The 15,262-nt window shown below is 38.0% G+C and overlaps 1 protein-coding gene across 4 annotated transcripts in view; it reads left to right on the forward strand.

Annotated features, from left to right (window-relative positions):
• Positions 1-15,262, forward strand: part of LOC137273394 (histone-lysine N-methyltransferase EHMT2-like) — a 68,895-nt gene that overhangs the window by 3,298 nt on the left and 50,335 nt on the right. The window contains exon 1 of one of the 4 annotated variants that reach the window (XM_067806046.1): positions 14,180-14,250. The exons of 2 other annotated variants lie outside the window; for them this stretch is intronic. The gene's annotated coding sequence lies outside the window, so the exon portion shown is untranslated. Of the gene's footprint in view, positions 1-14,179; positions 14,251-14,450; positions 14,506-15,262 lie in introns of those variants that run through there. One more of the 4 variants, XM_067806045.1, reaches the window with a different exon arrangement.

Consider the following 15,262-nt stretch of genomic DNA (forward strand, 5'->3'; position numbering starts at 1 on the left):
TTAAAAAGGGTAGCAATGTTGTAGCTGATATATGAAACGAAATAAAAGATTACTTACCCGCCATTAAATTCCATTCAGTAATCTAAATGTGACCTGTGAAGGTCACAGGGTAGAATAGACCTTCAGCAATCCATGCTTGCCATAAAAGGCGACTGTTTGTCGTAAGAGGTGATTAACGGGATCGGGTGGTCAGGCTCTCTGACTTGGTTGACTCATGCCATCAGTTCCCAATTGTGCAGATTGATGCTGATGTTGTTGATCACTGGATTGTCCGGTCCAGGCTCGATTATATACAGAGCGCCGCCATGTAGCTGGAATAATGCTGAGTGCGGCTTAAAACTAAACTCAATCACTCACTCAGTAATCTAAATGTACTCTTAACTTTTCCCAGTACTCTTATATTGAAAAAATAAGGCATACATACTCCTCATTTTGAAAAATTATCTGGAGCCCTGAATATCATGACGAATTAAATTATGTCATATACCCGTTTGAAAACCAAACTTTTAATCTTCAATAAGTCCCAGACATTGTGCATCAATGTCATCCTTTACACAACTAGGTATGTTTCAGACATTATTTTGTATTCTTCCTTAACTGTGGCATCTAATTACGTATCTTTTCAACCCCTTATCCCAGGGGTTCAATTTGGTTTTTAAAAGTAACTTGCCACAGGGAAAGTGACTTCAAGAAAGTAACTTGTCCTGACTAATTTTCCACTTGCCCTGATTTTATGACACAATGTTTGATGTAAGTCTTTACAGGACTATTTATCAAAGAGTAATAAATTTAAAAAAACGATAGCACTAAGTTACTATTATTGCGAAATATAATAGCTACATTATGAAATGAAATCCAAGTTTATTTGCAGTTTGAAACCATAAGTGGAAATTATTTAGTAGTCCACGGACAAGTAAGATACCATTATTTGATTGCCAGAAATGAAAATTGACTTGTCCCGAGTGTCAGGCGATGGGATTTCTTGAACCCCTGCTTATCCCCTATAATGATGAAAACTATATCCATTTCTGAGGAAGCAGGTGACACCCATTCCAAAATGTTGCAAACTGTGTATGCTTTCATGTGCTTTTCAAGGTAGTTCAGTGAAAACAGGTGCTCAAACCCAATATTATTCTGAATTATCTAGTTGTTTCATGTTAATGTCTATCCCTGCTGTTACATTTTTCAGTAAAAATGTGTGTATCTGAGTTGGCAAGTTTACGGGTATGTTTATGAAGGAAGAGCTTCTGACCCTTGCCTCCCAACCTATTTCCTGATTTAGGCACTTGTTTGTACGTTTGCCACTCAGTGTTCCAAGTAGGCTGCAACATTTTACATGTAACTTTGTCTTTATATCATTCACATTGGCTTGGTTATTTTCATATAGGTAGGCAGCTAAATCTTTCCTGAATGACAAATCTCAATAGTACAGTAAATGTCAGTGTTTGACGGATTGTGTCAACTATTGTATCCCCTGTAATATTGCTAACACTTGTTTCACATTGTGCAGACACAGTGATTCTACATAGCTAACCACAAATGAAAAATAAACGAAGAAACAACGAAAGTGAGACAAGTTCTTTGTTTAAATTCTTCCCTAAGGTTCGCAGAGCAAAAGGGGATGAAAGTGATAAACATCAAGGGAACGGTACTATCAACTGTTATGGAGTAGGTTACCAAAGAACAAGAATCTAGTAACAGTAAGGCTAGTGAGAAAACATTTCAACAGCCATGGCTTAAATTATGCTGCTAGGTGAACAGAAGCAATATTTAACTCACTTAGGAGAGACTACATATGTCACGTGGGCTCTGTTGGAGAACAGGAGAGAAGTCTTTGAAATTCTCAGGAGTGAAAGTCAAGCTGCCAAGGTCACCCATACAAGGACTCTGTGGCCACCATTTCTTAGCAAGACCTAGTCACATACTGCCACACCTTTTTGTGTAATGCAAACTTTAGTATTAAAAGCTAGCTCCAGTGACTAGGGCTGACTTGAGAGATTGATAATCTGACATATTAATGAGGTTATGAAAATTCAGTCTTTAATTATATCTTACGTAAATGTTGTGATGAAATAAAGTCATTTTGCCAGATACTGAATAAAACGTGAAGAAGTGAGGGAAATTTACAGTTTATGAACTAAAGCCTGTAATTGTATTTGGCTGCTTCAAGTATTTTATATGTATTGTGCAAAGACTGTCCATTGCTTGCCTTGCCTTCTCTTGATAAAATATGTTGTGATTTTTTTGGTTATGTCTTTGTTGAATAATTATGAGCTTTGTTATGAATGTTTTAATTTTCACAGATGCTACCTTTTGAAATTCATACCCGAGTCTTGCACAGTGACACATTGATTTTTCTAAGAATTTGAGTGTAACCAGTCCTATAAGCAGTTTAATACATGATCGACAGTATGTTGGACATTAGTTAATTTCTGAGAAAAAATGGCTGATGATCTTTGTGTGACATCATATTTATATGACAGTCACATATATCGTTTGAAAGGCATCATAAAGATATTTGAGATGATTATCAGTAGCGTTCTCCCTGGATCTTGAACCCCAAGGAACCTTGAAGACAGGTTTGAGATAACGTTTGATTGGAGATTGAAATACATTGTATATTTGCACAGTGTGTACATATGACTACATATACACTGAACCTGTATATGACAACATGAACAAAACATCTCTGTTTCATTCTTTTTATTCACTTGACAGTAATGATAATAACCATCACACACAAGATACATAGACAGGGTGTTGAGCGGTATGCCAAAATCTTTAGCAGCTGTTTATTTTTGGCATCACCTTCTCAACAGCTTTGATAGAAGCCAACTTTACATCTGCAGAATGCACTGTTAATTTTCTCTTCTGTGTCGGTGTCGATGTTGATACATTGGATCCAGATACCCCCAGTATGATGACTACGTCCTTCACCGGATTGCTCACAATTATCAACACTTGACATGATGCAAGAAAATGACTGACCACTTCCAATCGCAGGGCACTTTTATAGCCCCAAAAGTTATCGTCAACAAACTGGCAGTTTACCTAATCCGTATGTATCGTGGTCCGTCTTTGTGATGTACCCATGTGAGGCAGATGAAGCTGGTTAACTGCTCACATGTCATAGCCTCAAAGATGATTGTCTAAACAAAGTGGCAGAGACACGGTGAACTCAATAATTTAACTAACCCTCACGTTATTCAACCATGTAAGTGTAATTGTTTATACAACTAATTATTTTTTGACAGCACATGGAACATGTCTGCAAAATGTTTCTTGTTGGGAGTACAGTTCAATACCGAGATACAAATTTTTTATAATTTGAAGATCTAGGGACTAATTTTCAGATTCGAGATATCGTGTGTGTGTCTATCTTGAATTCGAGATACAAATACAAAAATAATGATAAACATTTAGGAAGAGGTTGTGACCAGAGATTAGGTTCGAGATATGTGGAAATTCAGGAGTTGGAGATCCAGGGAGTACTGGAAAATCTTGTGATTCTGATGTTTCCATTTGCTTTTCATTTGGTTGTCAGTAAGGTAGTGTTCTAAATAAATATCGAAATACCATAGGAATAAACCTGAACATCCCAGGAACATGTCAATTTCTGTCAGTGCTAAGTGGTCAGTGTAAAACACCCTTCCAAGCTGGGAAGCCCTTGTGTATCCTCGTAGTGATAACTCTTGAAGATCCGGGTTAGGATTAGTCTTCAGTAACACATGCTTGTTTGCCCATGAAGAAACGGGTTAAAATTGGTCTTCAGTAATGCTTGTCATAAGATGTGATGTGCAGGTTCAGATGGTCAGGCTCTTTAACTTGGTTGACATATCATTGGTTCCCAATTGCCAAGAACGATGATCATGGTGTTGATCTGTGGATTGTCTGGTCCTGACTTCATAATTTGCAGATCTCTGTGATACAACTGGAATATTGCTGAGAGCGAAATAAAACTAAACTCACTAACTTACTCCTGATGTTAAGTTAGATGTGATATTACCTTGATTTTCTGAAACAAGTGTCTCCAACAGCTGAAACTGAGAGATTTTATGAGTTCTGCACCACTTTCTGTCACAGTATGGTGACTCAAGGAGATAAATCTTGGTACTTTTCAAAGTGACATTAAAGCCAGTTCACTTGTCAAAAAACAATTGAATACAATAACGCTCAGTATCTACACTGAAGGCTGACCTTCAGACAAGTTAGATGTTTGACAGTCTGTAACTCTGTGTCTTCCAGAACATTAAGTTTAGGTGCCTGTCTATATACTATGTAAGTTTACTTTCATCAAGTGTTATGTGACATATAAAGGATTTGCCATTGTTGAAATGTTTCATTGTGTTTATTTTTTGACTGTTGTTGAGAGTAGTTGGGGGCTTGCATGTTTAATTATGTCCTGCACAAATGCTTAGCTGAATAGACCCATGAAGATCCAGGTTGGAATCGTTCTTCAGTCACCCATGCTTCTTGAGAGGTGACTAAGTTTAACAGGATCGGGTGGTCAGACTCACTTACAGGGTTGACATGTCATTGGTTCCCATTTGCATAGATCAGTGGTCATGCAGTTGATCACTGGATTGTCTGATCCTGATTTGATTATTGTCAGACCTCTGCCATGTAGCTAGAATGTTACTGAGTGCAGTGTGAAACACAAATCACCCACTCACTCATAGCAAAACAGCATAGCAGATACTGTTTCTATCTTGGAATAAATTATTACGTAGCCTTTTGAATGAAACTGATGAGCTTTTGATCTAATTTATGATCCGACCGAACATATACTTTAGGTATGGTTGCCATCTTGGAGAAAATTATTACATAGCCTTCAGATAACTAGTAATTGGTATGTGCTTTGCATGTTCAGTTTGATGAGTTCCTGGAAACAAAATCAATACTGATCATGAGTATTGGGATGGAACAATGCTGTGCTCATTCAGTTGTGTATTGAGTGTTGTCCTGGGCAAAGACTAGTCTGATATATGACCAGTATTTACATACTAATAAGGGAATGCACTACTGCAGTTATTTGTTTTCGCACACTGAACAGTGTAGTTGAGTTTAAAGTAAAGGATCAAAACTGTCTGAAAAAGTAAGCCAGCGACTGAGGGAAATTGGGAACGGCGATTGGTCCATCCTGTTTTCCTGAGGTCATGGCCTTACTCTTTGTAACATAACTGAGGAGGTGGTTTTGATCCAGCTTCTGAGCTGACTGAAGATATACTTTAGATATGATTTTAGTATTTGATTTTTACTGTTGAAATCAACTGGGGTGTGACTGGCAGCTAATACCCTGCCTTGTACACTTAATGCACATGCTCTGCACACACTGCCGGTGTCGGGATGAAGGTTCAAAAACCAGGCATCAGCACAATATGTTGGAAGTTTTCAATAATATGATATTTTATTATTGTATTCAGTAATAGCAGGAAAAGATATCTCAATGTTTGGAACAAGTAAAATAATTCAAAGTCAACAGCTATTCCTCAGATAATAAACGGGCTGCAGGAAATTCTGCAAAAACATCCTTGCGCTGTGGGCAGTTCTGTAGAAAATCCCCAGTATTTCTTGGAGAATGTCCGCGGGACAACCTGCAGATGTTCACTCCCTGAAAGGAAAACATGGCGAGACAATTGAATGATGTCACTGGAGGTTTTTTACAGCAAATTGCTAAAAAATTTATAATAGTCACCACGGTCACTTGTGAATGTGTGAATGACAGTATAGGCATGTGCTCACTGATCTCAGGTACCAAGTCTGTTGTCTGTTTTGGTGAAATATGTATTCAAATGAAACTTCTGTTTAGATGATAAATAGTTTGGAGAAGTATCTGTGATGACAAGATTGGCATGAATGTAGTAATGTCATCTAGCAATTTTGCAACCACAAATTACTCTGTAGCGAATTTGAAAAGAATGTCAAGTCATTATGAACCAGAGTTTTTAACTTTGGACTCTTCAGTAACAGTAGATGATGAACTTGTGTCATTACGAACATAAGTAAGGTACCACAGGTCTTGGCAGCCATACTGAAAAACAATTTGTGTATACACATGCCCTTTATTCAGTAGTCACCACACACCTGTACCTGTATACTGCATTCACCACACATCTGTAAACATATACATCTGTCCACATATACAACAGTCACCACACACCTGTATCTGGATACAACAGTCACCACACACCAGTATCTGAATACAGCAGTCACCACACACCTGTCTTTGTATACAGCAGTCAGCCCATCATAAACAAATCAGTCCTGTTTGTAATATACCCCGCTTCAGTGTAAATATGTTCTGATTTGCCTCTAACATAGCTTTCTTTCTTTTCATTCATTTTTCCATAATGAAGCTATATTCTAAAGATGCTGATTCATAAATGCTACTGAAAGCTGATGTAACCCTTTGAAATGATATTCCCTGGGTAATAAGGAAATCCTAATTATTTACGATCTCTAAAAGCTTCTTGAAGACATCTCTTCAAAAGTTCTGTTATGATAGTAAATAATCAGGTGTGGATCACACAATCCAGTGATCAAGAGCATGAGCAATGATCTGGGAACCGATAACGTGTCAGCCAAGTCCACCTGATCCCCTAAGTCACCTATTATGACAAGCATAGTCACCTTTGTGGCAAGCATGGTTGGCTGAAGACCTATTCTACCCCCGATCTCCACGGGGTAGTAGTACTGATTCAGTTCATTTCAATTAAAGAAAGTCCTCATCTGCAAAATCCCTGGATTGGTTGGAAGTAGTTAGTGTCATCCAGTTAATGTCATGTTTAAACTGAAGCATTTTGAGATTCAGGATTGAAAAAGCCAACTTACAGACGTTAATGGGAAATATCTTCAATACATCTGACAGTGTAAATTCCAATGAAACCTACATCCCCGATGTCAGGAAAAGGAGGTTCCATTTCTGATTGTTAACTGAACCTGGTTTACATGTAACCTTCAAGTAATATAGTCTTTGGTTTGCTTTCAGAAAGTTCAAGGTCACCTGCATGTAAATGTGCGATTATAAAAAAAGTCAGGAATAGAAAGTTATTGAAGTTTTTAATGCAGCTGTACTGAAACCTATCTGAATGTTTGTGGTTAGCTGAGTGTACAAAACTTTCCATGCATGAAAATACCATTTTTATGTGTTTGAATGGTAGAAGAATGCAGTCAGCAATGCATTACTGTGGGATCCTTGTATCATCCTGAAAGGTCACATGCAACCAAAAAATCTAACATATTTTAAACACAATTATCACTTATTCATGATATACATTGCTGCTTGTTAAAAAACAATAAACAAAATCATAAGCGTACAATCGAGATTCAACAGTGAAATATTTTGTTCTTGGACTTGCTTCCTTCGAAAAGAAGCACTCAGGAGACCGAAAACAGTCATAGCGGGTGGGTGTGTCCGATTGGCTGGCTCATTTGCTGATATGCTGAGGCCTCATTCTGTGCACAGAAATATGATCAGATGAGCATTTTAGAAGTATGGCGAGTCATAAGAAAGTAAGATTCTTTATGGGTAACAACTTCTTTTATTGTACTTCATGCAATGTTTCAGTATGGATTCATATGCCGTTGTCAAACAAAATCATATACCTAGAAGAAGTTGTTATCAATAAAGAATGTATGTAGAGATGTTTTGTAAATATATGTTCTCTGAATTGCGTTTGATCAAATCAGAAATCATCTCAGTATAGATAGCGAACTACTGAGTGGCTGGAAACTGTCATTTGTCCAAGTACAAAGCAAGACTTGAAACTAACAAGAGTTTGCACCATTTTCCATCAGAAAAATGGATGTACTTTGTTTGCAACCCACAGGTATAAAAAACATGTCATATTAACAAGTATCACACCTGCCAAATTACATACTGTGGCAGAGATGGGACTCTGGTGCACAAGTCATAAATCAATTTATTTTGTTTACGAGGTATAGCCTGATAGTGTTAAGTTCAAATTGCATGTGGTGAATGATTGAAGTTATGTATTGCATAATGTCTTTAGCAGACAGACAGGCAGACATTTAGCGTTCTCTGTGACAGAGTCTGCTTACCACAATCAACAAGTTTTTTTATGTAACGAGTAGATTATTTACTTGTTTGTGGATAATACTACTGCTCACAACCTCATACTCCGGGCATGTATGCTGTTTCAAGCCCCGCGAACCTGTTGACTGTGCATGCGTTATGAGCGCAGCGCAGCACAGCTGTTGAAACCACTTTTCCCAACTTTATAGGTTGAATTGGCATTTTTGATGATCTGTTTCGGTAAGTGCGTACCGAAAGGTATCGGAATCTGCAAAGTTGCATGTAGTCTTTAAAATTACTGGAATTGTCAGTGACCTGAAGGTTACAGGTATAACTATTCTATTTCAGTGGGTATGTTCCAAGTTTTAATCAAGTAAATCTACTACAGTGACAACTCCCTTTTATGTAGGATAATGAACTAAGAGCCCTTGACAGGCAATATTGATTTTTTTATTTGTTCAGTATTGGAATTTTCTATATTTACATACGGTTATATGTTTGCAACTGAAGAGGTCTTGGTAAATTTTCTCCTGTCAGTTTTACTTTGCCTGAATTATCTTTCACAATGCCGGCCAATGATTTTGCATAAAAGTACATAAGTAACACTGGAAGTCAAGTGGACACCGGTACAGCATGATAAACAAATTTGCTTGCCCGACAGAAGAATGTCAGGCAATGGGTTATTTCCACCCCTGTGATGTGTGTTGCTTATCTTTATCACTGGTCAGTATTGCACAGACTCAAATCTACAAACATTTTTGAAGTCTTCATTCAGAGAGAGTGACAAATCAGTGTATCTGTTCTGTGGCTTATACTTATAGATTAAAACAAGCCAGATTAAGTCCTCCCTAGGTTCAGCAGGGCCTGTCCCCAGTTTCAGTGTCGAATCAGGGCAGTGGGGTGGCCCAGTTGCTAAAGCGTTCACTTGTCACACCAAAGACTCAAGTTCAGTTCCCCACATGAATACAATATCTGAAGGCCATTTCTACTGTTCCCCACCTTGATTTTGTTGGAATGTAGCTAAAAACATAATCAAACCAAAACCGATCCTACCAGTGTCAAATCGAGGCTATCCTGTTAATTTGTTGTAATGTGGGTGTTTCTCAATGTATTTGTGTTTATAACATACAGTTTTTCATACTAGCAAATAGTTTGGTTTTTTTATTTCAAATGTACCTATGAAGTAAAGATGATTATTTGTTCCTTCTAGAAATGTGTCTAAAAGAATTAAACAGTCTTTGAACTGGATGTCATTGTATCAAGGAGAGTTGATAAACCCTGCTATGAAAAAAGTTTCTTATAGGTTAATGATGCTTATTCATACTCTTGAAAACTTTGTGTTACGTCTGTTAAGAAGTAAATGATTTTACACGTTTTAAGGAGTGATGTGGTCTGATGGTTAACATATTTGCTCATTTACTGAAGACCTCAAGCTTCCATTCCCTACATGGGTAGAAAGTGAAGCATTTCTGGTGTCCCTTGCATTTATGTTGCTTGAACAGTGGTAAAAGCAGTGTTAGACCTCATAATGAGTCTTGCTCCTATTTGTGGTTTTCTACAGTGAACATTGTCAGACCCAACATTGTGTCTTTAATGCAGTGACCTAACAGTGTTTGCATTGGGTTTTCCCAACAAAAAATAAAACACCAGGAATGTTACCCTCATTTATCCAACTGGTATTAACTTGTGTGATGGTAAAGTCTAATCTAAGAGGAACTGCACTAGACCTAAGTAGACATATCAAGATGCCAGTTGTGCTGCTGTCTTTCTATCCACCAGCAGCATTGTTGTCTCAGGAATCTTATGTGTCAATATCATATTTTAGTTCATTCAATTTGTAACATTTACCTCTTCAGCTGAAGGACCTAACACCAGTGACAGCAAAGTCATGAGTGTTCATTGATTTAACTGCTGTCAGTTCAGTGAGGCATAGACCTGCTCTGCATAATACAGTTCATCCTTGCCTTGGTAGCTGAACTGGCCAGGATACAGCAAACCTGCTGTTCCATGAACCTCCCTCTTTGTATGTCTGCAGCTTCACCTGCTGGTAAAGAGAAGATGGCTGGTGTCTGTCACTGTGGTAGAAAGCATGTCTTCTCTACTTAGGTGACCTACTTACAGTGCTTACTGGCTGGCTGTGGGTAGTGTCAATGGCACAGTGAGATGGGCAGGCATAAGGCAGTTAGACCATGTCAGGACCAGAGTTAAACAAGCAGAGGTTGGTCTGACCCAAGCAGGAAGTTACAAGGGTCACTGATACGGGTAGAGGAGGCAGGGTTTGGGAGGGGCGGGGTCTGTGTGCCATGTGCTGTTAGTGGAGGATGGAAGGTCAGAAAGCTGTGTTGACTGTGTCCGCCTGTGCTTGTCCTTCAGGAAGGAGAGTAGTTATGGCAATGTGCCAAATATCTTTGCTGTTTATATCTCTGAATTTAGACGAAAATCCTGAATAGTGTGATGTGCTGGGATGAAATAAAGTTGAAAGTTGTTGTTTTTGTTCAGAATAGGTACCATGTGTCTCCTTGGATTGACAGGGCAACATTCAACATTCTCCTGTCATATCTACCTCAGTGACTTACAACATTTAGAAATGATTTTGTCACCTGGGGAATGTTCTGCCCATGAATGTTTTGTCTGGATAAAAAATATGTCCTTCAGCTCAGAATTCTAGCAAGTCCTGTCCGTTGGAGTGTCAGTCTGTCTCATTCATCCTAAGACTGCTCGGTATCAGTGTGGCAGGCTGGGCTGTTGCAGGTACCACAATAATCATCATCTCTACAGATAACTTTTTGGGTTATTGCGTTAGGTACTCGCTTGGAATCATCTCAGTTGGGGTATGCCAAGTTTCTTTTGAGTAACCAGATATATTGTACCCACTTCACTCAGACTCATTTAGGTATTTTGCCATTATCCATTAATTGTAAAAATATGTTTAAATTTATATGTTGGTTTATGTGTTTGTTATTTATTTATATTTGATCTGTAAGGTGAGAGGGGAAAAAGGTTGCCAAGTTCATGTGTGCTGAAATAGAATCTCCCAAAAGTCTTCAATATTTTATCTATCCAGTGGTATGCAAGCCGAGATTTGACATTTGTGTGTGAAGCATGTAATATCCAATTTATAGAGTATTTACAAAAATTCAAGTGTAGTTGTACACAATAAACGTAATTGGAATTTTGAGTTTTCACATAAATATCTGTATAATGTAAGTAGATATGCACTTTATCTGTAGCTCTGAATCATGGGACAGAGGGGGAGGAGAGAGAGAGAAAGCACAGTTTGTTTTTTCATCAATTACAATAACATTTATTTTCATAACTGAAGATAATCATGACTACTTAAAACAAACACCTCTGGTTGGTGAAAATACTGCAAAAGTTGTAATGAAAACAGTTAAATATTGCTGTTGAGCATTTTCTGTAGGGTCCCTAGATCCATGGAAAGACACGATACAATATTTGGTTTTCAACTATTGTAAGAATGTGTGGCATTAGCTCTTTACCAAACAGGTGGGTAGCCCCATGGTGAAAGTATTTGCTAGATGCTCCAAAGACCTAGGTTAGAGTCACAGTAAATTGTACTGTCTGTACAATTTGTGAAGCTCATTTTCTCGATCAACAGTTTTCAGAATTCAAGAAAACTGTGACCACACTTATCATATTTTCAATGAACATATTGAAGACTCCATGATGTTTGAGAAGGATATTGTTTGAATTGCTTCTTAAGTTTATTAACTCGGCACACTGGTAGATTGTTCACTTACCATGATAAAACATGTCATTGGACAGCATAAGGCCGATAATACCACAAAACATAGGACAATCCTGGAACTGATAACAGTAATGTTTGACATCATTCTGAGCAAGCAGCTGCAAATAAACGCTTTCTTGCTGGAAACATATGGATGTAAATCACAAGTTTTTCTTGTGAAAAAAGAATGGCTTTTGAAGGATGCACAGCAGGTATTCAGTTCCATAAGTTATGAATGTGTGTGTGTGTGTCTGTGTCTGTGTATATATAATAATATATGATAATATATTATTTAAAAGAAACATTATCAAAATAGTTTTAAATTTCAAATGTTTCTGTCTGCCAGCAGTATTGGCTTGACTTTTACAGTGAGTACTAGTCTGACATACAGACCCTGAAGCAAATATATCCATGAAAGCCCACGCAAGCCTAGAACATTTCTCAGAGCTCCTTTTCATTACATGTATATATATATATATATCTGTGAGCTTTTTTTCCTGTAAAATGTGTTCATTTCAGACACTAGTTGTTAGTCTAAGTGGGTACCAAGAAAATAGTATTTGTAGCAATATGTTCACGTCACAAAAAATGAAAATATGATTGCTGTAACATCTTGCATCATAGGTTATCAACCATAGATGGAATCTCTGTATTGGTGTATTATGGGTAATTTCATCCTAAGAGGAAATCACTGTAACATCTGTGTATTATAGGTAATAGTCATGTGTAACTGGGTTTGATGTAAAATGTTTATGTTGCTGATAAATGTCATCTGTATGTTGAATTGCAACATCTTCATTACTAGGACTGCTTTTCATTTCCTAATAGAATGTTGTGTTACACCCTAAGGCTAATTTCTTGTTTTACAGATTTTTGTCCTCAGAAAACCCTGGTGTTCCCTCCTGTGATATTGTTGGAATATTGCCAATAGCAGTGTAAAACCTACCTCACTCACTCACTCACTCACTCACTCAGAAGTGCTATAGGTAGGAGGAAAAAGAAATAAATATCGCCTGTCAAAGTGATATTCCTTTTAAAGGCTAAAAGTATTTTACTTTGGGCAGTTTTTTAAGTGTATTTGGGGCAAAATACAATCTTAAAAAAATCTTGACCTGTGAGTGTGAAAACATTATAAATTTTCTTTTAGGGGGTTTGAGTGGAGAGCATTCATTTTTATGGGGTTTTCTTTCTTTTGAAAGAATATGATGGATCCATAAAACAAGAACTAAATTGGTCTAGCCTAATAAGCTACTTAAAAAATAATCTTATACAACTGATAAATGGGAAACCTCATTAGGACCAAATGTGCTGAAGTTTGTTTTCAGAGTGAATGGCAGTGAAGCTCAGAATGACTTGATGGTTGCCAAGCACTAACGTACTGTAATACTGCTGCTGCTTTGAAAAGGACTTGATATAGATATGAAAATAAATAGATAATTTACAGATTGGTTCATAAGTTGGACTTAGATGCTCATTGAATAGTGCTTTATACACCAAATGTAGTCATGGTGATACTCACTCCGAATTCTGTTGAACGGTTTTCTTGGGTCATGTGATCATTTCTGTGTTCAGTGATTTCCTATTACCCTGTGGTGATGGTGGTGTGTGTTAGCCTAGTGGTTAAAGTGTTCGCTTATCAGGTCAAATCAAAGACCTGGGTTTGATTCCCCACGAGGCTACAATGTGTGGAGCCCATTTCTGGTGTCCCCCTGCTGTGATATTACTGGAATACTGCCAAATATGGCAGGGAAACTTACTGCCTGGCTTTTCCACCGTTATGACTGATGGTTGCTCTGTGATAAAATTCTGCAATTATCCTCTGATACCAGGTTTAAACATTTAAGGACTGTTGGTAGTGTTGACTGGTGGAGAGGATGTTCCCAACTAGGGAGTGATATCATTCAATGAAAAACTGCCATTTATATGTTTAGTAAACTCTGGGAACATCCAGATAGCAGATTTATCTGTTTTCAATGTGATTTATGTGTTCTTATACAAAATACATCATTTTCATCAGTATATCATACCTGGTTGTTCAGTCAGCTGTCCTATAACCTGAACAATTAGTCATCAGTCAGTTTATTTGAATGTTACAAGATTTGCTATGAAATAATTTAGCTGCCACCCCTACCTTAGAGCTAAAATATGTAATTTGTCCTTCATGTCGAACAATACCTTCTGTGTTTATTATTAAATTACACTGAAAATTTTCTTGTTGCTATAAAGAAATTTTGTTTGTTTTGTAGTGTTCACACTCAGCAACATTCTGTATCAAGTTACAAAAAGCAAGTCACATCGATGAAAGGCTTGTCAGTTGGTGTCTCTTAGATTATGAACGAGACTCAGTTCTTGGAGAACCTATCCCATCCTCCAACTCCAAAGCCAGCTGAATGTGGAAATGGTTGAGGATTTAAGGACTATACCTAGCCTACATGGTGCTTTGGGGCTGTGATTCTTACACTAACAGGTGTGTGTTTGTCTTTGTGTCTGTGTGTACAGATAAATATACACATGACTGACAGGAGATTGATTATCCTCTGTTCCTGGTTGTTCAGTAATCAGGAGGAGATGGTTGATAGTGTTCCTGATCTTGGTGTTGTAGAGTGTCACTGTGACTTAGCTGGTGTGACAGGTTCTCACCACGACCCACATATCTGTTCTCCTGTAGGCAAGGGAGGACATTGGTGAGCTGTGGGGCTTGGATTGTCTGACTTGTGGATGAGTAAGTGCATTCATTGCTGTTCTGATGTGATGCTTCTTTCAGTGGTATTGATATTGACATGGCGTTAGTCAGCCAGCCACCAGTCTACAGCGACCACCAACAGCCTGCAGTGACCTACTTTCCGCCTCCATAGCTTCTACTCTTGTGAAAGCCTCACTAGCTGATCACTGACTGCATAGTCCTTCAACGACATGGCTGGATCTTTAGATGATCACAGATGCAACATGTTGTAGATCACTGCATATGATACAAAAGAACAAGTGATTTGTTATTATCCTTGTATGATGGGAGCACAGCTTCAGCTTGCCAGACATGCCAGAGTCATGTTTGAACTCACATGCCCTTGACAAAGATTTCCTCTAAAACAGTTCAACTTCCAGTCATAGAGGTCGTGTGGTTGGACAGATCATTTAGGAGGAAGAGACCATACGCTGTGTTTCCATCCATTAATAACCTGTCAGTTATATTTGTAACTCACAAGCAGTGTTCAAGAAGCTGTATCAGCAGACCTATTTCAATTCAGAATATATCTTGCTGAAAGAATGCAAGGCAGTTAAAGGACAAGTACCCAGTTCACATGGTTGAGGCATAAACTGAAAGCAGTAGTATCCATGTTGTCAGCGATTGCATCATATTAAAGGACATAGTGGTCAGAGTGGTGCCTTGGCTGAAGCTGTTGCTGTGGTATGCTACTGATAGGCTGTAAACCTCTAGTACAGGTGTAGTCCCTCAATACATGAGATTGTTTGCTTCCACA

This window comes from Haliotis asinina, chromosome 2 (assembly GCF_037392515.1).
Source record: "Haliotis asinina isolate JCU_RB_2024 chromosome 2, JCU_Hal_asi_v2, whole genome shotgun sequence".
Taxonomy (NCBI): domain Eukaryota; kingdom Metazoa; phylum Mollusca; class Gastropoda; order Lepetellida; family Haliotidae; genus Haliotis; species Haliotis asinina.